The sequence below is a fragment of the Galeopterus variegatus genome, unplaced genomic scaffold (genome assembly GCF_000696425.1).
Source record: "Galeopterus variegatus unplaced genomic scaffold, G_variegatus-3.0.2 Scaffold4986, whole genome shotgun sequence".
Lineage (NCBI taxonomy): Eukaryota > Metazoa > Chordata > Mammalia > Dermoptera > Cynocephalidae > Galeopterus > Galeopterus variegatus.
The window spans coordinates 90,048-114,063 of NW_007731097.1; the positions used below are offsets into that span (position 1 = coordinate 90,048).

Genomic DNA, 24,016 nt, shown 5'->3' on the forward strand with positions numbered 1-24,016 from the left:
TTTTTGTTTTTGTTGGTTGGTTTTTTGTTTGTTTTGCTATATAATATCACTCGAAAAAATATTTTAATTTGAATTATTAGCATGAATTTTAGCACTCATCTTTACAGTTTTCAATATCAGTTTTAAATACAAATATAAAGCTATCAACTCATATATGGAATCACACAATTTATATTTCATAGCTCACATATGCATACATATTTCATTCTTAGCAGAACAGTGGACACTAACTCAACTCTTTTAATTTCACCTGTTGGTACATGCCTCTTCTACGACACTTTCTACCTTCAGCTTGCTAAAGAGTAAGGTAAGACTTAAAGGAAAAGTAATTATGGGTTGCCTTTCCTTCCCTTTACTATGTCATCATTTTCAGGATAAGGGGTTGGCAGATACACCAAAGTAAAACAAATATGAAAGAATTTGATAGGGTTTCTTGGCCATTCACATTTCTTAGAATGTCATTGCTTTCTTTCTACATCCAAAGCACATTCTGGTTTGAGCGGACAGAGTGGCCCCTTGGGGCTGTCAGGTACCTCATTTGCTCAGTCGTAACTGGAACTCCCTTACCTTGTATTTGCTGTTAGTCTCACTGAACTCTCACACACCATGGGTCCATGGGATCCTGCGTTCACGGGCACTGAGAATACTGTGTGAAAATGGGGCAGCAAAGAACACAGACCTGCATATTGCATGTATCTTCTCTGCTTGTGCACACACTCCATTGTTCCATCTGACTACGCTCACAAACACAAGCTCAAAGATAAAATTCTTAATAATTTCAGGACAGCAACAGCCAAGCATTAAACCAAGCACAGGGCCCTTCTGAGAGTGGAGCTCTTTGCAACTACATAGATCACATGCTCATGAAGCTGGCCCTGGGTCCCAAAAAACTGAATGAAACTATTTACATAACCAAAAGTGACTGAAAAGTTCTGCAACAAAACAGATATGGCTAAGGAAACCCACTACTCAGAAAGAAAGGGAGGTTCCACAGAGAGCCATGGTAACAGTTACTGAGGAAAAAAAATTGAAACCATTTCAAATGTCTGCCCTACAATTTATGAATACTCATCAAACGTATTATCCATGTAAAACTCAATCATTTTTAATGGTTTTGTTATGTCCCATTGTATGATTGCACCATAATTTATTTTAGCTGTCCCATATAAACATTTAGGGTCTTTCCAATTTTTCAGTAAGAAACATATGAAAATTCTTGAACACTTATCTGATTATTTCCTTAAAATAAATTTCTAGGAATAGAATTGCTGAGTTAAACAAGATGCATGTCTTAAATTTTTATACTCATTGCCAGACTTCCTTTCAAAATGGTATATGAGTTTATACTAGTAGTAGTGTATGAAAAAGCCTGTATCCCCGTATCTGACACTGGATATGACCATTTTTTTCATCTTTGTCAATCTGCATCATAAAAAATAATATCATTGACATTTCTTGAACTATGGCTGAGGCTTAGCATACTTTTAATGGTTATTACTAAACTTCATTTTTAACATTTCTGAACATTCAGACTCTAGTTGGGGTCTCCATCTCACTCTGAGAAGTGAAGGAAAAGTAGCAAATTGAAGCAATATGTTACTATTTCCTACCATCACGAGTGCTAATAACAGCAATCATTTATTAAGTGCCTACTATATATCAAACACTTTATATACATTATCTCTTTGAGTCATCATAATCTCATTGAATTATGAAGATCATAAGGAGTTTTATCTCCATTTTACAGAGGGAAAAATGGTTTTTGGAAAGGTTTAGTAACATAACTGGCAGAACAGGGACACAATTGGAACATGGATCTACCTGAAGCCAAATTCTATGCCTTTAAACTTCCTATGTAACTATATGTTCCTAAACTCAATCTGATGTCCTTAATTTTCATATTAATATGGCAAACTGTCTCATATCTAGTTGAATTAGAGCATAAAATAGTCTTTAGCCACAGAATGACATTGCCTAATACCTAGCAAAACTTGAGGATGCTAACCCAAAGGAAGAATGTTACCTAACTCTGTCTGGCCAGGAGCTGAAAGGCAACTGGGAAAGCTGAGTGTGCATCACTCATCTTGAAGCCTCATAAAAGAAGGGAAATTGTATTTGCAAGTCCAATTTCTGAATGTTTGAGGAAGCCTCACAGGAACACTGCAGTGAGGAGTTAAAATGAGGGCCCTGGGAGGGGATGTGGATAATATAGTGTGTGGGGCTCTCCACCGCAGGGTATGTAAATACTTTATACACTAATTCAATTACATTTTCAGATTATGCAGGAAGACTGATTTAAGCAACAGCCCGCACCACTGTCCCATCATCCATGCATGCATGCAGGAGAACGGAGTTAAGTGAGCTGGGTCGACCTTAACTCTGGATTTCTTGACTTTTATGGGCTTAAGTTGGAACTTTAATGTTTTATTAATGTCAGGTTTTTTGGAGTTGGTATTCAAGATGTTTCAAGCAGAGATATGATGGGTCTCAAATACCTGGAATCTGCTCACATTGGCAGATAGTAAAAAATTCCACTCTTTTAGACAAATTATCAACCACTCAATGAACTCAGTGGAATTATTTTTGCATAAGTTTTTATATAAAGGATTATTAACTCTGCAAAAACTGAAAATATTTAACTTGCAATTATTGATAAAGTGGCATGAATAAGGTTTGTAGTTATAAACTTGTGAAAGTCTCCGTTCCAATGTGTAACTAAATACATTCTTAAATTGATCATCTTCAGAGAAAGGGCAATAAGGAACTATAAATAAGGAGAATTCTCAAAGCACAAAGGAAATGAGCTAATCCTTGTAAATGCTTCAAAAAGTCAGAAGATTCTGGAGTGTCTTTCCCATTATTCATATCATGTATTGATTTAGTCCCTTCCAAAACCTTAAGGCCCTGTTTGAATGCATTATTTCCTAGAAGGAAATTCAAAGATGAGCCAAGGTTGTAATTTCCACTAATAAAAACTTTTCTGTCTGATTGGATCTCTTCTATTTCAATAGGTTTGTCTTTTGGAAAACAGTGGGTTATAAAATTTTTTGAGGGGAGAGAAAGAAGTTGCATTGATGGTTAATTCAGCTTTTTTGAATCTGAATAAATAGATATATTTGATGATCTGTATTTTCCTTGAAAATATTATTTGATGACAAATTTCTCTTTTGAAAAGCCAAAGATCAATGTGCAGAAAAAGTTTTAATAAGACTGTTACCATTAATGAGTGTTAACACTTTTTCTCAGTGTTACTTCTGGTTTTGCCACCATTTATATGACTTGCTTTACCTCTTTCCCAGTTCATTTGCAATACTCACAGGTTTTATTGGGGAGACTTTTATTTTTCCAGAAGCTGAAGATTTTGAGTTACACGTTTCCATATGCATAAATGTCTTGACTATGAAGAATAAAGTGAGAAGAGATTTAAACTGGGCAAAAACACTGCTTATAAAACAGTCAGAAATAATCATCTCAACTAAAGTAACTGTTTGTGCAAAGACAAAAGGGGCCAAATTCTATCCTTGGATGTGCACACACAGCTCCTATTAGCTCTTGAAAACAGATACGTGAGTGTAGCCAAGGACAGTGTTTAGCCCAATTTGGTCTAATTTATCCAGACGACTGCAGCCATGAAAGATAAAGACAGATTATAAGACATTTTGCATGAAAGTACAGTAGCATGCTTTGTGTTTTCCCAGTCCCTAGGGTTTCTTCATCAGGCCAAATGTCAGTGATCGCATCTGAGAAGTTTGAAAAGTATATAGATCAAATTTACTTGCACTGCTACTTGCCGTTGCTGTCAGCCCTATCTCAGAGGATGCCATTCTTTTCTGTGTTGGGGCCAAACTCTGACAAATTAAATTTTCCGAAAAGAAACAGCCTTAGTCATATGCAAATGAAATTAAATGCTAAGACAAGAATAAAAGGACATTGATTTTAAACAGTTTTTTTAAAGACCAATCAAGAGATAATGAATTAATAGGTTTTAGACAGTTTCAATGTCCTAGTTTACAAGATGTATTCCAAGGAGAGGATGTTTTCATACTGTGCTAAATTAAATTTCTCTTAGAAGAAATGCTTATTCCTATATACATGGCAGTCAACAAAGGTTATTTACTCTAGAATGGGGCCATAAGTCACAGGACTGGCTTTGTCTAAGCCAGTGCCTAGAAGATTGGTGAAAAGGGGGTCAATTCTCCTGCCAAATTGCTGCTTCTGTGTACTATACATACCTTGAATATCAGATGACCCATTTTCATTATACAATATTATACAGTACGATTATCCAGTACTGGGACCACCAGCCTCCTCTTTTTTCTTTCACTGATATTTCATACAGAAAAAGAAAAAAATATTTGGCAAATTGCTTTATAAATCCATGTCAAACACCACACTGCCAAATGTGCTCTGTTTATTTCAGCTAATGGATACCCAGGGATGTTTGCTCTTGGGGTGGACACTTATGTGACACTTCTTATTATCTGGCACCTTTAGAATGTTTTTTGTCTGCTTCACGTGTCTGGGGGCCTGATACAGGGCTTTTTATGTGAGTAAAATTCCTACTGATATCAACAAAATACTTAACATGAGTGTAAGATGTATCACTAAGGCCATTTCAGAACTTTTGGGGACATTTCAAGAACAGGTTAAGGGGGAGAGATTTATGAGTAATTTGTCAAATTTCACAAAATGTGAACTGATATTTCATGCAAATGTTCTACCATTCTCTAGAGAAAGAAAAATTTCAAATGCCATGAATCCAACATGCTGATGGCAATGTGTGTGTGTGTGTGTGTGTAGGGAGGGTAGTACACATGTGTGTTTATCACACAGTTATACTATGTGCTTAGACCTGTTAGGTTTAATCCACAGCAATACTTCTGCAATGGTTTAATAAGCTAAAAATTAAAAAAAGAAAGTTGAGTTCTTTGGTCAAAGTAAGGCAACTGAGTATGGTTTTAAATTGTCCATACTGTACTTTGCTCTATTCTGGAGGTAACAATGAGTTCAACATGCCTGTAAAATTCTAGGTAAGCTATGTATTAATAATGACAATAGCAGCAGAGGGGATGGGGGAGGTAGGGGAGATGGTGCAGCAAGAATATCAAGGCATATACTTCCTTTTTCCCTGGAGAGAAGTAACATTCAAGAGCTACATGGTTCTATTTTTTTCCCCCTGAATTTGCAAAGATTAGCTGGAAAAACCTGCTCCCAGTTTTAAGGCTGAAGTTGGTCATCTGGATAAGTGCAAGATAAATGTTCTGTGGAATGCACATCTGTGAAACAGGAACCAGGGTCAATGCAGATGTTACACTGGGAGTTTCATACTTCAAAGGCACAGGGAGTCAGACACAGCTTCAGGGAGCAAAGGGCTAACAATCCAAAGTCAAACCAGGAAAGGCTGAGAGAGTTCAAGAAATTGGGTTTTCTAAGGAAGAAACATTTGTCTCCTGTGAGACATTCGTCATTAGCATCATCCCAAAGGGTGGTCTATTTACTGTTCTCTTTGCTGGACTTGGATAGCCCTGAAACCACAGACAGAGGAAGAGCCAAGAGACTCTCCTACGTGGTACAAGGACAGATGTGCTAACATTATCAAGCCATTTTGACGGTGCCACTCCAGTGAGTTGAACAATCTCAGAGCTCTGAGGCATTCCCCTAAAGGTCATCATCATGTAGAAAATAAAGTGGGTCTCAGTGGGAAAATTACACAGCAAGGAATATGAACACCTGTAATTTTCTTGCTTAACTCTGTGGCTTAGGATAAGTGTTTTGCATATTTTTTACCCATTTCTCAATCTATGCATTGAGGTTAATAATATTAATGTACTAACATGTTTTGAGCTTTTGAGGGAGACTATGAGAATTATATACTTGTAGGAGTGGCTACTATATATAAAAACAATAAAAAAAGCAATATTAATTTTTGTATATTGAACACAGACCATATGCTTAACAATGTACTAGGTATTTGACACAATATTTCATATGCATAACAATTCTAGGGATTGGGTTTATTATCCAAGTCATACAGATTTTTAAAAGTATATATGTTCAGAGAGGGTAAGAAATTTACCCAAGTTCATCCAAAAAGTGATTTAGGGTAAAAGTAATGGAGTTGTTCTTCCTGCATGAAAACTGGTCTCCAAGCTTGTGCTTATCAGCTGGGCTTACATCCCTGGTGAGTCAAATTAGTCAAAGCCGTCTCTTCTTTGGAGTCTCTCCTTGAGCCCTCCAGAGTCCAAGGCTGCTTTTCAGGAAGAGAGAAATATTGGTATGGAAAGCTCTCTGAGCATATGAGAAGAGAATTTGGTCCATATGAGAAAAGACCACTGCCCCCTATTTCTCCTCTTTTAGCCATTTACTCCTTTGTTTGCCAAAATACAAAGCAAAGGAGGAACCTAGCATGCTTTATCCACCACCCTATTCCTGATGCATAGAATAGTGTTGAGATAAAGATCAAGGTGTTTGCCCAGGCTGCTGTTGCTTCACCCCCGACGGATTTGTCACTCCTCTTCCCCTGGGTGACAGAGCTGCAAAGGATTACTCAAAGCCCATCTCTTCTGAGCAGTGAGAAGTCCCAAAGTGGTTCATTTCCCCGAACCCTCAAGAGAGAGGCATTTCTTTCATTTGGGAAATTAACCACTTCAGAGCTTCTCAATGCTCAGAAGAGATGGGCTTTGAGTAATCCTTTGCAGTTCCATCACACAGGGGAAGAAGGGTGACAAATCCTTGTGGGGCAAAGCAACAGGCTGCCACCCGAAGCCCCCTGGGCTCCTGAGCCACTGTCCACAATGAACATCAAGCTGCCACCAGAAGCATCCCAGCCTCCCAAGCCAGGGTGGTGGGGACTAAGGACCTCAGCCACCCTATCCCTTTCTCCTTTCTCTCTCCCCCTCCACCCCAACTACTCCCCAACATCTTAGAATGTAAAAATAATAAATAAATAAAACCAAAAAAACCCCAAGGTGTTTGCAGAAAAAAAAAAAAAAAGAATAGTGCTGAGCACCTAGAAGATGCTCATTAAATATTTATTGAATAAATGAAAAGTCATATCTGAATATGGGGCTACAAGAGAATTTTCATTATCCAAAATGGAAAGCTGTGATTCTCCATTCCTCAGGATCTCAAAATCTTTAGTGTTTGATATGTTACAACAGGTTCACACTGCCTCTTCTCCCCATCCCAATAGCTGAAAATCTTTTTCTGTAAATGTTTCTAGTCACAAAATCATGTATGTATATTTTGCATTACTGGGACATTAATATCCAAGAATCTTAGCTACTGAAGACTGATCCTTTCTTCATTCAACACAGTAGTTTCAGGTAGAAGAGTGGAATGGATAATAAACTTAAAATTTCAGTAGGTAACAAATAATATATATAAGATAAAATGGATGAGACACTTACTCAGAAAAAATTGTGCCCAACACTACTGATTAGTTTGCAATATGATATTACAGTGCTTTTAGTTTATAATTTTTTCCAATTTAAAATAAGAATGTGATAGATAGGATTTCTAAAATATCCCACCCTAATCCCCAGACTATGAATGTAATGAAATATCATGCCCATGAATATGTTACATTACCTGGAAAAAGGGGCTTTGCAGATGTAATTAAGTTTACTAATCAGTTGGCCTTAAAATAGGAAAATTGTACTGAATTACCCCAGTGGGCCAATGTAATCAGGAGTCCCAAAAGGCTGAGAGTGAGATTAGAAGGGGAAATCAAAGAGATTCAAAACATGAAAAAAATATGACTTGGCATCGCTGGTTTGAAGATGGAGGGAGCCATGTGAAAAGGAATTCAGGGTGCCCATAGCAGCTAACAGCAACACCCAGCTGACAGCCTGCAAGGAAAGAGGGACTTCAGTCCTACAACTGCAAGGAAACTGACTTGGCAACAACCAAATGAGCTTGGAAGCAGATTCTTCCCAGAGCTTCCACATAAAGAACCCAACTCAGTTGATATCTTGGTTTTGGCTTTGAGATACTCTGAGCATATCTAGACTTCTGACCTACAAAAATGTGAGATAATAAATGTGATTTTAAGCCTCTAAGTTTGTGGTAAGTTTTACAGGAGCTATAGAAATCTAATAAAGGGACAATAGAGTATCTGTTTTTACATTAATAAAAATAAATATTTACAGAGGGTTTAAATGTTAGAATAAAAGTTGATTTGAAATTGTTTTAAACATTCAATAGCAAAGTATTCTCTGTGGTTGAATAATGAATGGGATGGTGGCAGGGTTGGGGAGGATAATTTGGCAGGGGTGCATGCTAAATATTAACATCTAACATTACCCAGCAAAGTTGGGTCACTCAGTCAACCAGCATTTATTGTTTACTAGCTATCCACAGAGCATCAAGCTGAGCAACATAGATAGAGATTAATTGAACAGGGTCCTAGTAGTAAACCTTGTAATGTAATAGAAAACTACAATAAAATGTGAGAAATGCTATAATTTTTATAGGTAGTAATGCCACGATGGGATAACAAGGAACTAAAGATAATTGAAAGGGATAGTTCAATTACAAAGTCTTTTCCATTATTTTCTTTGATATCACTAAAATACATCACCTCTTTTCACCTCTTTCTACCCATATTACCCTCCACTAGATCACGCCAGTACCACCTTACCTAGATCCCTTGCACAGCCTTTTAACCAATCTCCCTGCCACCACTTTTACCATAACCCAATTAATTATCTACTCAGAAACTACAGTGATATTTCTAAATTCTGACTTTGATCATATCAGTCCTCTGTATATATCTCTCAGTAGCTTCTCCTTGCCTTTATATGCAACCTCTTTTAAATGGCTCACATGGCCTTCTATGACCTTGTCCCTGCCAACCTGTCCAGGACCATTTCTTACATAAACTAAATCCTCTGTTTCAATCACAATGACCTTCTTGAAGTTATCTGAACATCTATGTCCTCTCTCCTTTGGACCTTACTATCTGTTGTTCCTTCTTCCTTGAACTCTCACCCTTGACCCATCCCACCTAGGCAGTTCCTGACCATCCCTCTAGCCTCACTTCAGAAATACATAAAATGTTCCTTGACTCTGTAGGCACAGGGATGAGTACTTTTCCATATGTTGATTTTATATCCTGAATTGTATTTGCCTATTTACTGTCTTTCTTCTCCCCTACACTGGAATATCCTTGGAGGCAGAGACCATGTACTACTAACCTTTGTATCTCAACAATTAGAGTAGTAGGTAATCAGTAAAGATATGTACACTGATTGGTATTCTAGAAGCCAATGGCGGGAAAACATCAAAAAGTCAGAAGTAATTGATAGTGTTAAAAGAGGAGATGATGTTGAAAATTGGGAATGGGCCATTGGATCTAGCAATGAGGAAGTCACTGGTAATTTTAACAAGACCAGCTTCAATATGATGAGAAGTGAGTGGAGCTGAGGAAAAACTGCTTTTGTAGAGACAGAGAAATTGTGCTACAAAGCACCATTTTCAAAGTACTTTGTACTTTGAACAAAGTACTTTGTTCAGGAAAATGTGTGAACCCCCACTCCCAGACAGAAAGGGCCAAGCTCTGGCCCAACAGGTCAGGTTGGGACATGGTTTAAATGAGAAGTGCATGAAAGCTACATTCAAGGAAACACACACAACCAAAAACAAAGTACTCAGAAACAGCTCTCTGAAGGCAGGGTAAAGAACTATGAAATACAGATAAGAGATGACAAGCTAGGAGAGGATAAGAAAGCAAGAGTTTCCAGGTGATTACCTGGAATAGATGTGGCCTTCTTTTACTAATTCCCAAAGCACAGTGAGTGGGGAGGAGGATGGTAGGTGAAAAGAGGGTTGGCTGCACACAAGCGCCAAGGGTAGATGAGAGTTGGGAGGAGGGTAAGGCAGTAGTAGATGGTGAAGACTAGACTTCATCATGTCTGCAGGCTGAAGAGAGGGTACCAGAAAAAAGGGAAAGAAACAAATTTATATCGAGAGAGGAGCACGGAGAAGATAGAATTTAATTAACCCAAAAGGTTAACATTGGCATGAAGGAAAACCCCCCTTCCTTTAAGATTGAGGGAGAAAGATTAAAAGATGTGTGCTTCTATAGGTGAGTCTGGAGGCAGAAGCAAGAAAAGTCCAAGGAGACTACTCACAGCTGCTGTATTTTCTATATTATGAAGCAAGGCTAAAGGCTGAAAATGAGGAAGATGAGAAGATGGCATGAGTTTAAAGGTTTCAAACAGCTGCCTCTAGAGGAATTCTAGAGAGTGTCAACCAGGGACAAGTAAGAGGATTGCCAAGCTGCACTGAGAGCCAGCTGATGTTAGATAATTAAAGAATAATGATTATTTTCCTGAATCTTAATTTCCATACACATACAGAAAATATTGTCCTGCTTGCATATATTTCTACTTCCACAAAAGAAAGAAACTGAGTTTGAAAGAAAGAAAACCTAACTAAATTTTTGAAATCATTTCTGTATTCAAATGGTTTTGCAAGTATCTGTGGTCAATTTCCAAATATTGGAAATTCAAGCATTTTTGTAAACAACATGTTTTATGCCTGTGTGTGTGTTTCTACCTTTTCAACACTTGGTTAAAAAAATTACAGGTGGGGGAAAAAGCATCAGCCAACAGGGTTTTGTGGATCACACAGCCCCATGCAATTAAGGCACTATTGTTAATTTTCAAATTGTCATAATCCATTTGAGAATTTAAGACAATTCAAAAAACAATTATGACTGAATGAAAAGTGAATTGGGCAATCAACTGAGATGAAACTCAGCCCAGAGAAACAAAACGTTGAGGGAAAAAACCCTAGAATATGGGAAGAATGAAAGGCATATGGAAATGACTGATTGTGCAGGGGTGGTCTTTAAAGGCCAAGGTTACTTAACGAGAAGGTGGTAGGGGTTTGTTTCACACTGAATGAGATTTAGCTGTTTTGTACGTGCAGAAGTTTGGGCTTTTTCATTTTTAAGTTGTGTAATAAAAATGTTGAAACCTACACAGATGCATGTAGATATAGCTGTATGTTGTTTACCTAAGACTATCATATAGCAGCAAATAAACAAATCCAGTCTCCACAGACATTATGGAGCAGCTTGCTGCAAAACAGAATTTCAATTGTTTACTCTGATTCTATGAAGGAAGATTAATTTGTGATGCTTCTAAATGAATTATTTTACCCTAGATCAGTGTGTTCAAATTATCACATCTTACGTCTTTTATTTTTTGAATTTGAAATAAATGTAGGTAGCAGGCATCTTCATCCTCAAACACCTCAAACACCTTGTCATACTCTATGGAAGGCTACACTGTGTCCTGGATGAATTTTTTAAAATTCTTGCTCCCTGAAGTCTTATATTTCACACAAGAAAATAGGGCCATGCAGAGGAGTCAAACATCATTTCACTACGGCTCCTGTTATTTTAAATTCTTCTTACTAAACCTTTATTCTCCTCCAAGCCATTTCCTCCTCTTCCAATCATCATTCTATGCCTTTTTTAAGGCATCAGCCAATACTCATCTCCAGTCTGAGGCTTTCCTTGATAAATCACATGCCATCATGATCTTTATTGTGGTTTGAATTCTCTCTGAACTCTTTCATTCATTCACTCACTCATTCATGCATCATTGTGCACCTACCATACGGGACCTCCATAGCGTCAAGATCAAGTTCAGTGTTCTCCATGTAACCAAAGTACATTGATTCTATGCCTCCTTAGGGCTCTGGACCTATCCTAGGCACCATAAAGTTTACAGAAAAAAGTACATGTAATTATCTGTTTCTTTCAAGAAGACTTAAAGCAACTGGCTGCCAAAAACAAACTATAGTACAGTAATATAGTCAGTCACACAAAATAAAAGAAAAATCAAGGAATAAAGAGATTATATAAATTTTTTCCATTGAGTTTCCAGCAGTTAAAAAAGGGAAATTAAATGGACCATGAAGTTCTCATTCTCTAGTAAAAAAAAAAAAAAAAATGCTATTACTAAAAAAAAGATTCTAATTTGAGTAAGGATGACAAAAACATAGTAGTTTTGGTACTGCTAATTACACAGCCTCAGAATCATTCTTTACACAGCATTCCAGTGAGCAACTACTAATTCTTCAAAGTTGATGCTCACAATAAATCCTTCTCACTATCCTTTATATAAATGATGTTCTTTTCCCTCAGAAAGTTTGCAATTTAAAATTAATACTAAAGCATGCATACCTGTAAAAACTGGAAAACATTTTAGAGCTAAACGGTATGCTGCTAATTGATTCTTTCTTATACTTCTTTGAACCCCTGATAGCACTGAGTGTAGTCCTTACCCATAAGGGGCACATAAAAACCTTTGACTGATCGACTTACAATACAATATGAATTCAGTGAAGGAGGACCTTGGTAGTGAGAAGTCTGCCTTACTGAAGCGGAGCCTTCAAAGATGAGCGTTTATTGAAAGAGTGAACTGAGATCTTGAATCTGTTAACCTTTTGGAAGAGATTTTTTTTTAATCATAATAATTAAACCTTGAATCTACACGCTTGCTTAGGGACTTTTCCATCTAAGGCACATTTTCCCAATCATCCTTTGTTCATTTTACATTGAACCCTGCGTTTTTCTGCTTTCAGATGTTAATGCATTAAAAATCCATAGTTGCCAACTCAATTTATTAGCCTTTATTAACCACCAATTCCAAGGTGGAGGCACTTGGTTGATGCCCTCAACTTTGTCTTCCTGAGATCCAAAATAGGTTTTGTGTCATTTAAGTAGAGGATCCTTGAAGGTTTAAGAGTTCAAGGAGCAAAAAGGCCACTTTAATTGCATCAATAATCCACTCAACAGCATCTATTAGATTCGTCTGCTAAATCATCTTTTTCAGTTTTCATCAAAAAAAGAAACTCATTCTCATTTCCCTCCTGTTGCTGGTAGTTAGAGGTTGTGATATGCAAAAGCCTATATGCTGTAGACCCCCCCAAATCAGTAAGTACTCAAAATTGTGTTCAAAATATGAATAAAATATTGATTTCATTAAAAATGTTAAGGACTACTTAATTCAAAAACATTTTATATGTTTGCATATTTATTTCTAAATTTGCATATTTGTTTGCATATAACTTGTAAAGATGAATGTTAATTATACTTTAGAATCACTTGTAAATTGTAACTAAGAATGTTGTATGAATTTTTAAAACTGCCAAATTCTCAAGTACCACTAATTATAAAGTGTCATGTAAAGTACACTAGAGCAGACTTCATATTGAAAAAATATTGAGATCTTGACAAATAGAAAAGCAAAATTATTAACTGTGCTTGCTGATTAAATGATACCTCAGGCAAGTGAAACTTAAGAAACTCTGCTCTTCCAAAGCATCCATTTACCTTCATTGAATTATGATGAGAAACTCATGCTCCTAACCAGACAAAAATATCTATTTTACCTGATGCTTCCACTTTATCCCACATTTAAATGTTAGCTTCTGAGAATTAGTCCATATTTTAGTATCTGTATTATGAAAATAACAAAGATTAAGTAAACAGGAATCACAATAAGCAGTAAGGCTACTTCAGCAGCCACTGTGTCAAATGAGGTGAGCTGAGAAGACTTGACTGTGCACTAATTGGATTTGTAAAATGATTCGGAGTAATTTAAAAAGCATTTACATGAGGTCAGATCTGAACTGGTTTCCAAAAAGAACCACAGAGAAGAATGAAATGTCCAAGTAATTACACTGGACATGTGGATCTAAAACTGTATCTATTAAATTGGGCATGAAATTGGACTTTTTAAAAGTACAGTGGGTCTTACACTGTAAATCTCTAGACAATTTTCTACATTTTTGATAAAATGTTTAATTATCCTAAGCACAGATATGCCACAGAAAGGAACTATTGCTCATGTATCATTTTTCCTAAATTAGCAACTACTGCAGGCCAATTTCTTTTAAAAATTTTTAAAGAGTTGCAGCATATTGAATATCGGCTGACTCAGTTTCAGATTATTCTACTATCTACCGTCCTGCCAATAGAGCTGTTGTTGCCACTTTTTCCTCCACCACCACCACCATGCCCCTTGTCTCTATTAGTTTAGGGTTGATTTGTAAATGTCTTACTACAGGAAATAATTAATGCTAAATTATTCCATCTTGTTATATTATCAGTGTCCTATCTGAATCCATACTAATATAATTAGAGATAAAGTCGACACTGAAATAACAAGTAGCTCTTAAAGTTCCATGCATGTTAAGTAGCATTTACTGTGCTGGCAGAGCAGAACTTAGATCTCAAAAATAATTTGATATTAAAAGACAAAAGTAAACAAATTAGATTGTAAGTTTGTTTCTTTCCCCTGAGTATTAATCAGCCCTAGTAAACCTTGTATTGTACTCTTCAAACTGCATTAATCAGAACTTAAGTTTTGAAAGGCAAAAGGAAAAATATTGTCTCCCTCTGGTGGGGAATATAACAAGTTTTTCTTTTTCTTCGTTTTAAAAAAAATTTTTTTCCTGCAGTAAATTTCAGCTAAGTTACATGATGCTTTAAAAGAATGCTCTTGAATAATCATATTTTATCATCTTTTGAAAATATTTTATTATCTTTTGAACATGGCCAACACTCTGAAAATCCATATTCAAAAATTACCTTTTTTGCAGGGGAGAGAGCAGAAGATGGCTGACGAGGTGTCTGGCACTCGTCTCCCCCACTCACAAAAAAGAGACCAAAACAACAAACGAACAGATACATTTTCACTGGAATGACTGAAGAAATACTCTGCAGAGCACCAGGGGAAAGACAAAATCCTTGTGAAGTGCAGAAGATGGAGAAAGCATGATAGAAAACAGAGCAAGGCATCCAGCCTCTGCCTTGTGGCAGGGATCAGCTCAGAGTCAGACAGAGAGAAGGTAAACTGAATAAAGTCCCAGGTGTTTCCACTGCCACTGCAAATACCAGCAATTTCTATGACAAGAGAGTCTTCCAATCCTTTCAGGCCCAAACCAGTAGTGGGGAGCTTATACAGATACATGGCTTCATAGAAGCAGCCCTGGGAGAGGAACCCCCACTCCCCACCCCAGGCATCTATGGCACAGCACCATCTTGAAATCAAACCCGTGGCTGGAGTTAGAATGTACCCTGCCCTGGACCCAGTGAAACTGATTCCCTCCATGCTGAGGCCCCACCTACTTTCTGCCACATACACACCAGCCAGCAAGACCACCACCTTGGCTACCTAGAGCTTTGGTCAGACAGAAAGACTGAGACCCCAACATATGAACCCATGTGGCACCCTTTTCCCCAACAGGTGAGCAGGCAGACCTGCTGAGTGGGAAGCCACCAATAGCAGGTGGCCCCCACCTTCATGTGCACCCCCCTGCACTACCCATGGGTCTGCTGAGTTCACAGGTACCCATGCTGGCAGTCAGCCAGCCTGGAAATAATTCCTCCCCCCTCTGCAACTCTCCACAGAGCCACTGGGACTAGCTGTGTTAACACAGGCTGGCCACAGGCCCAGCAACACAGCTGGATGCCCTCTACAGAGCTGACAGGACCCACAGCACTAGTGTACGCCTGCTCCCTAACCAACTGCAGATCTGGCAGGGGCTATGTCCCTCCAAGGTAGGCCTCTACACAGTGGCTGGGCCTGGCTACACCCTTTCAGACTTGCTATAGGCTCAAAATCTGATCCAGCAGCCCTCTACACAGCTGCCAGATATGCTGCACCAGTGTACACCTGCTCTTGAAGTGGTTGGGCCCAGAGTCAAAACAACCCTGCCCAATGTTACTAACCCCAACAAAACCACCAAGGGCCCCACCACTTAGATCACAGATAATTCCAAGACTAAATACAGTGAAAGAAGTCACATGAAGACTTTACTACCATGCTCACCCGGAACCATACCTAAAACACTCAACCCGACTGTCAATTTGAAAAACTTCAACAGGAAAGAATTTCTCCTTTAAAAACTAATGCAAAAATTAGAAGTGACTGCCCCACCAGATGCCCAGATATCAATGCACATTAATGAGAAGCATGAAAAAACAATGAAACATTACACCCCCAAAATAAGACAATAAATAATTCTCCAGTACCAGACCCCAAACAATAGGAAATCAAGGATATGCCTGAAAAGGAATTCTGAGCAATAATCTTAAGGAAACTCAACATGACACAAGAAATATGGATAGAAATCACAATGAAGTAAAAAAAAAAAAATTTACCAGGAAATGAAGGAACAATTTGATAAAGAAACAGATACCAAGCAGAATTCCTGGAGCTGAAGAATTCATTCAACCAGATTAATAAATTGAACTGAAAGCTTAAACCACAGGCTAGAACAAGCAGAAGAAAGAATTTCTGAATTTGAAGACAGGCTTTTACAATTAAGCTGGTAGGACCAAAAAGAAAAAGAAAAAAGAATTAAAAGAAATGAAGAAAGCCTACAAAATTTATCAGACAACCTCAAATGCACAAACATCCATATCATGGGTGTTCTGTTAGAGGAAGAGAAAGGAAAAGGCATAAAGAACTTCCTCAACAAAATAATTACTGAAAACTTCCCAACTATTGAGAAAGATACAATCTTCCACATCCAGGAATCTCAAAAATCTCCAAACAGATTCAACCCAAAAAGGTACTCCCCAATACACATTATAGTTAAATTGTCAGAAGTCAAAGAGGGAATTCTAAAAACCACAAGAGAAAAGTGTCAAGTCACCTGTAAGGGAATCCCCATCAGAAACATACAGGCCAAGAGAAAGTGGGATGATGTATTTAAAGTGCTACAAGAAAAAAACTGCCAGCCAGGAATACTGTACCCAGCAAAACTATACTTCAGAAATAAAGGAGAAATAGTGTCTTTCCCAGACAAATGAAAATTATGGGAATTCACCACCACAAGAATGGCCCTATAAAAAATCCTCAAATGAGTCCTATTTCTGAAATCAAAAGAGCAATAACTACCATGATGAATACACAAGAAAAAAAACCCACTAGTAGATCAGATACACAAATAAGAAAGAGAAAGAAACTGTGTCATATCACTACAGAAAAAAAAAAAAAAAGCAAACACCAAACAACAAAGACAAACAATAAAAGGGAAAGAAAGGATCAAAAGAAACATAAAACAACCAGAAAAAAATTACAAAAATGGCAGGAGTAAGGTTGTTGTTTCAATAACAACCTTGAACATAAAAGGATTAAATTTCCCACTTAAAAGATATAGATTGGCCAAATGGATTAAAAACTAGACCCAACTATATGCTGCATGCAAGAAACTCACTTCACCAGTAAAGACACACATAAACTAATAGAAAAGAAATAGAAAAAGATATTCCACACAAATAGAAACCAAAAACAAGCAAGAGTAACTATACTTATATTGGATAAAATGGACTTCAAACCAAAAACTATAAAAAGAGACAAAAAGGGACATTATATAATGACAAAGGGATCAATACAGCAAGAGGATATAACAATCATGAATACATATGCACCCAACATTGGAGCACCCAGATATATAAAGCAATTATTACTAGATCTAGAGGGAAAGATAGACCCCAGTACAATAATAGTTAGAGATTTCAACACCCTCTCTCTGCATTACACAAATCATCTAGAAAAAAAATTAGCAGAGAAACACTGGATTTAAACTGCACTCTAGACCAAATTGACCTGATAGACATTTACAGAACATTTGATCCAAGAACTGCAAAATATACCTTCATCTCATTAGCACATGGACATTCTCCAGAATAGACCACATTTTAGGCCACAAACCAAGTGTCAACGAATTTTAAAAAGTTGAAATCATATCAAGTACTTTTGCAGACCACAATGGAATAAAACTACAAATTTATAACAAGCAAAACTCTGGAAACTATACAAATACATTGAAATTAAACAACATGCTCCTGAATGACCAATGAATCAAACACAAAACAAGTCAGGAAATCAAAAAATTTCTTGAGAGAAATGAAAATAGAAGCCCATTGTACCAAAACCTATGGGATACCACAAAAGCAGTACTAAGAGGGAAATTTATTGCAATAAGTGCTTATATCAAAAAAAAAAGTTGAGAGATCTCAAATAACCTAACATTCTTACACCTCAAGGAACTAGAAAAGCAAGGAAAATCTAACCCCAAAATTAATAGATGGAAAGAAATAATAAGGATTAGAACAGAACTAAATGATATAGAGGGGAAAAAAGACACAAATGATCCATGAAACAAAAAGTTGGTTTTTTGAGAAGATAAACAAAATTGACAAACCATTAGCTAGACTAACAAAGAAAAGAGAGAAGACCCAAATAACAGAAATCAGAACTGGGGGTAGTTTATAAACATGGTAATTCATGGAGCTCCTGGACAACTGGAAGGATCATGAACTGGTTACCTATAAAGAGATACTAGATGGCAACTTAACAAACACTGCTGACTTGATATGAGTTGAGAGTTTCCTAACAGCAAAGTTAATAAAGCTCATAGCCCATCAACTAGAAAGTATCCTTGCCATGAAAAAGAGGATATGATAAGTTGTTCAACTTATGAAATTCAAATTAAGTGTGAATTCTGCCAGGCAAAACAAGGACCTGTAGAAGATGAGTGATGACAAACCCTTTTCATTCACTGCCCTTGGATTTGGCCAGATCAGACCCAACACCAACAAGATTCTTGTAAAACTGTAAAGAAGTTGGTTTGTTTAATGAGTTGGCAAGTCCATTTGAAAATAAATTCAAGAAAGTTTCAGGAGATGACATTTTGAAAATGCCTCCAGATTTATCCCCTCTTGCAACACCCATCATAAGGAACAAAATTGATAAGCCTTCTGTTGTAGAAACAACTCACCAGGATAGTCCTTTACCTCAGCCAGAGTCTACCTCCTGTGATGAAAAGGAAGTACTGGCAAAAACTGCATAGAAACAAAATTGATAAGCCTTCTGTTGTAGAAACAACTCACCAGGATAGTTCTTTACCTCAGCCAGAGTCTACCTCCTGTGATGAAAAGGAAGTACTGGCAAAAACTGCATAGCCCACATAAGCCATCCTTTGTCCAGCATCACTATAGGTTCCCAATGTGCTGTTTACGAGTGCTGACTCAAATGTGATTATTCAGCAGGCAGTACCTTCACGAATGTCAAGGACAGGATTCACCTAAGCATAAACCTCCAACAGGCCAATTATCCTTGTGTCAGTCCCATTTCCTCTTCTGTTACATCTTCCTAATGGACAAACCATGCCTGCTGTTATTCCTGCATCAATTATAAGTTCTAATGTACATGTTCCAGCTGCAGTCCAATTCAATCAACCAGTCACCATGATGCCTAGTGCTCCAGGAATTCCAGGTCCTTCCTCCCCTCAACCATTACAGTCAGAAGCAAAAATGAAATTAAAAGCTGCTTTAACCCAGCAAAATACTTTAGTTACCAATGGTGATATTGTCAAAGGTCATGGTAGCAGATTAATTATGATTCAGTCAGAGGAATCTCAACCACAATCATTACAATAGCCAGCCACATCCACTACAGAAACTCTGGGTTCTCCGGCTAACACAGCTCCACAGACCCAAAATATAAGTGGTCATCAAAGAAGAACAGCTGATAAAAATCCTGAGGAAAAAAGGAGAAAGTTTCTAGAGTGAAATAGAGCAGCAGCTTCAAGATGCTGACAAAAATAAAATAGTCTGGGTTCAGACTTTAGAGAAGAAAGCAGAAGACAAGTTCATTAAATGGTCGACTGCAGTGAATAGCATCCCTGAAAGGTGCCAGGTTGGCAGCTTTGGAAACAGAAGAACTCTAATTATCCATAGGACAGGTACAATATGGCCAGTGGTAATACAGATCTTCTCATGCTGCCCTGCCAATGTGCTTCAGTTACAGTTCTTAAAACCTCATGTAGTATAAAAGTTTGAAGGCTCCATCCCTGTTCTGTCTTTGGTAGGATTTCCAGTGACAGTATCAGGCAGCATCAAATCTGTTTCCTTCTGTCTGTAATTTCTTCCTTCCCTTTGTTTTGTTGTTGTTGTTGTTTTGTAACAACAAAACATCTTCAGTAAAATCTTTTAAACTATCACAAAAAAATCAGAAATGAAAAAGAAGATATACAACTGATTCCACAGAAATACAAAGAACAACTAGAGACTATTATGAACAACTATACACCAAAAAAATTGAAAATCTAGAGGAAATGGATAAAATTCTTGATATATACAACATACCAAGACTGAAACAAGGAGAAATAGAAAGTTGGAACAGACTGTAGTGGATTGAATTATGTCCCTCCCAAAACTCACTGAAGCTTGAATTGTGATCCCCAAGTTTTATGTATTAGAAACTTAGCCCTCATTATGACTATTAATAGGGTGGGAAATTCTATGATGGTAATTGAAAGGTGGAGCCTTGAAGAGATGATTAGATTGTAGGACCTGCAATAGTGAATGGATTAAAAATGGTGGTCAGGGGCATGGTTCTGAGGGCTTTATAAGAAGAGGAGGATCTGTCTTTCTCTCTCTGCTCTCTGCTTCCACCATCTTGCAATGTGAGACCCCTAGGCCACTGTTGCCACCACCAGATGGACTTTGGACTTCCCAGCCTCAGAAACTGTAAGCAATAAATTTCATTTTCCTTATAAATTACCCAGTTCCAGGTATTCTGTTGGAGCAACACAAAATGGACAAATACACAGACCAATAATGAGCAATGAGATTGAATCTGCAATAAAAAGTCTCCCAATGAAGAAGACAGCTTCACTGCTGAATTTGATCAAACTTTTAAAGAAGATTTAATACCAGTCCTTCTCACTCTATTCCAAAAACTTGCAGAGAGCATTCTCCCAAACTCATTCTATGAGACCAGCATCACGCATACCAAAACCAGACAAAGACACAAGAAACAAAGAAAACTACAGGTCAATATCCTTGATGAGCTTAGATGTAAAAATTCCCAACAAAGTACTAGCAAACAGAATTCAACAACATATCAAAAAGATTATACACCATGATCAAGTTGGAATCAGCTCATGAATGCAAGGATGGTTCAACATATGCAAATCAATAAATGTGATACATCACATCAACAAAATGCAAGAAAAAAAAACATATAATCATCTCAACAGATGCAGGAAAAGCTTTCGATAAAATTCAACATCCTTTCCAGCTCGTAGGTCTGGGCAAAGATTTTTTTTTTTCAGAAGCACAGGGAACAAAAACAGTATTAAACAAATGGGGTATGAAAAAACTATAAAGCTTCTGCACAGCAAAAGAAACAATAAACAGAGCAAGAAGACAGCCTGCAAAATGAGAGAAAATATTTGCAAAATACACATCTGAAAAGGGACTAATATCCAGAATAGGCAAGGAATTCGAAAAACTTAATAACAACAAAACAAATAACCCAACGAAAACATTGGTGCCCAGCATTTAGTAATCTATATAAAATGAATGAATAAGTGAATGAATGAATAAATTTTGGGCTGACAAACATCCACCTCTACTACCATAGCAGTATGACCCATTACATAGAGTTCCAGATGTCAGCTCCCTTCCCCAATTTAGTAATGGGCAAAGGAGCTGAATAGACATTTCTCAAAAGAAGAGAAGAGGAGAGAAGAGTGTATCCCAGCTCCAGTGGATCGAGAGAGAGCTTCACCTCTTTCCTGTCTTTTGTTCTCTCTGGACCCACAGTGGATTGGATAGTTCCCACCCACACTGAGGGTGGGTTTCCCACCCAGGCCACTCAGACTCTCATCCTAATCTCTGCTGGTAACACCCTCATGGACACACCTGAGAAGATTGCTTTACCAGGTTTTTCAGCATTCCTTCATCTAACCAAGTTGACATCTAGAATTAACCTTCACACCTACCAACACATTACTGGGTATATACACAAAAGAATGGAAATCATCTTGTCAAAGGAAACCTCACTCTAGCAACACATTACTGGGTATATACACAAAAGAATGGAAATCATCTTGTCAAAGGAAACCTCACTCCCATGTTTATCACAGTTCTATTCACAATATCCAAGATATGGAACCAACCTAAACGTCCATGACAGATGATTGGATAAAGAAAATGTGGTGCATACACACAATGGAATATTATTCAGCCATAGAAAAGAATGAAATTCTGCTATTTGCAGCAGCATGGATAAACTTGGAGAAAATTATGTTCAGTGAAATAAGCCAACCAGAGAAAGAGAAATACTGCATTTTCTCATTCATATGTGGGAGCTAAAACATAAAAAAGAATAAACAAACAACAACAAAACCAAACAAATTAGTAATAAGTTGAACTTAAAATGAGAGAGAACTGTGGTAACTAGAGGCAGGAGAGGGGACAGGAGATAATGAAGGCTGGTTAATAGACACAAAATTACAGGTAGGTAGAAAAATAAGTACAGTCAACCATGAATCTAAAATCAACAATAATTTACTGCATGTTATCAAGCAACTAGAAGAGAGAAGATCAAATGTGCTCATCACAAAGTAAAGATTAAGTTAGGCAATGATGAATATGCTAATTAACAAGACTAGACTCTTGCAGGCATGTGGGCATGCCCTGAGCCATGGAGTCTCCAGCCCCCCTCAGCAGATCACACTCTCCTGGGCGCCACTACTCGCACAGGCTTCTACCCACCATGGGGCATCCTCTGTCTGCTGCAGCAGCGGCAGAGGGAAAGGCGACTGCAGCCTGGCCCTCTGTCACAACTCCATACCAGGACAGAGTCCATGAGAAGCAGAGGAGGAGAAGGACGCAGAGGCTGAGAGGAGCTACGCCACACCCGGCGCCCAGTTCTACGCACGGGCTGCCTCCACTCCCAGTACTGTGGCCCCAGTGGAAATAGGCCAGGACGTGACTAAGCAGCTAGGCCTTGCTGCTGCTGGACTCCATCTCCAGCCCAGCTGAGTGTGCACAACCAGAGAGGTGCCCCACTGGAGAGGTCTGAGGTCCGCAGAGACCACGTGCCCCACAGCACCAGCACGTGACCAAGCAGGTAGTCCTCACTGCCACCAGACCCCATCCCCAGCCTGGGAGAGTGCATGCCAACCAGAGAGCCACAACCCTGGAGAGGCCCCAGTCCTGTGGAGATCATGCACCCTGTGATGACAGTGCAGCAACCTAGCAGGAAGGCCTCGCTGCTGCCAGACCCCATCCCCAGGCTGGCCGAGTGCATGCCAACTAGAGAGGCACCTCCCTGGAGAGGCCCAAGACCCAGGGCAACCACATGCCCAAGGGGCCAAAGGGCGACTGAGCAGGCACTGAGGAAGCCATGCCAAATTAGCAGCCCCAGCAGCATCCTAGCCAGACAATAGTGTCAAAGCAGTGGACCGTGAAATCCCTTGCCACAATGACTAAACATCAAAGGAAAGATACCAGAAATATGAAAAATGAAGAAAGTACACCACCAAAGGGTAATAACTCTCAAGCTCTAGATCTTATAGAACAAGAAGCCCTTGAAATGTCTGACAAGGAATTTGGAGTGATAATTCTAAGGAAACTAAATGAGATACAAAAAAAACTCAGCTAGACAACAGGATGAAATGAGGAAAAGTATACAGGACCTGAAAGAAGAAATGTACAAGGAAATCAATGCCCTGAAAAAGAAAGTAGCAGAGCTTTCCAAGCTGAAGAATTCATTCCACGAAATAAAATACACAACAGAGAGTTTAACCAGCAGGCTTGCAGAAGCAGAAGAGAGAACTTCTGACCTTGAAGATGGGCTGTTTGAAATAACACAGGCAAACAAAAAAAGAAAGAAAAAAGAATTAAAAACATTGAAGAAAATCTAAGAGAGATATCAGACAACCTTAAGCACTCAAATAACCAAGTCATGGGTACTCCAGAAGCGGGGGAGAAGGAGATTGCATTGAAAACATATTCAATAAAATAGTGGCAGAAAACTTCCCAGGTATAGGAAAAATCACAGATCTTCAGATTCAGGAAGCTCAACGATCTCCAAACGTATTTAACCCAAAAAGGTCTTCTCCAAGACATGTTATAGTCAAATTGGCAAAACTCAAAGACAAAGAGAGAATATTAAAAGCTGCAAGA

General features: G+C 38.1%; 1 pseudogene; it reads left to right on the forward strand.

Annotated features, from left to right (window-relative positions):
- The first annotated feature begins 18,595 nt into the window (after positions 1–18,595).
- Positions 18,596–19,710, forward strand: LOC103604127 (annotated as a pseudogene).
- The last annotated feature ends 4,306 nt before the right edge of the window (positions 19,711–24,016 follow it).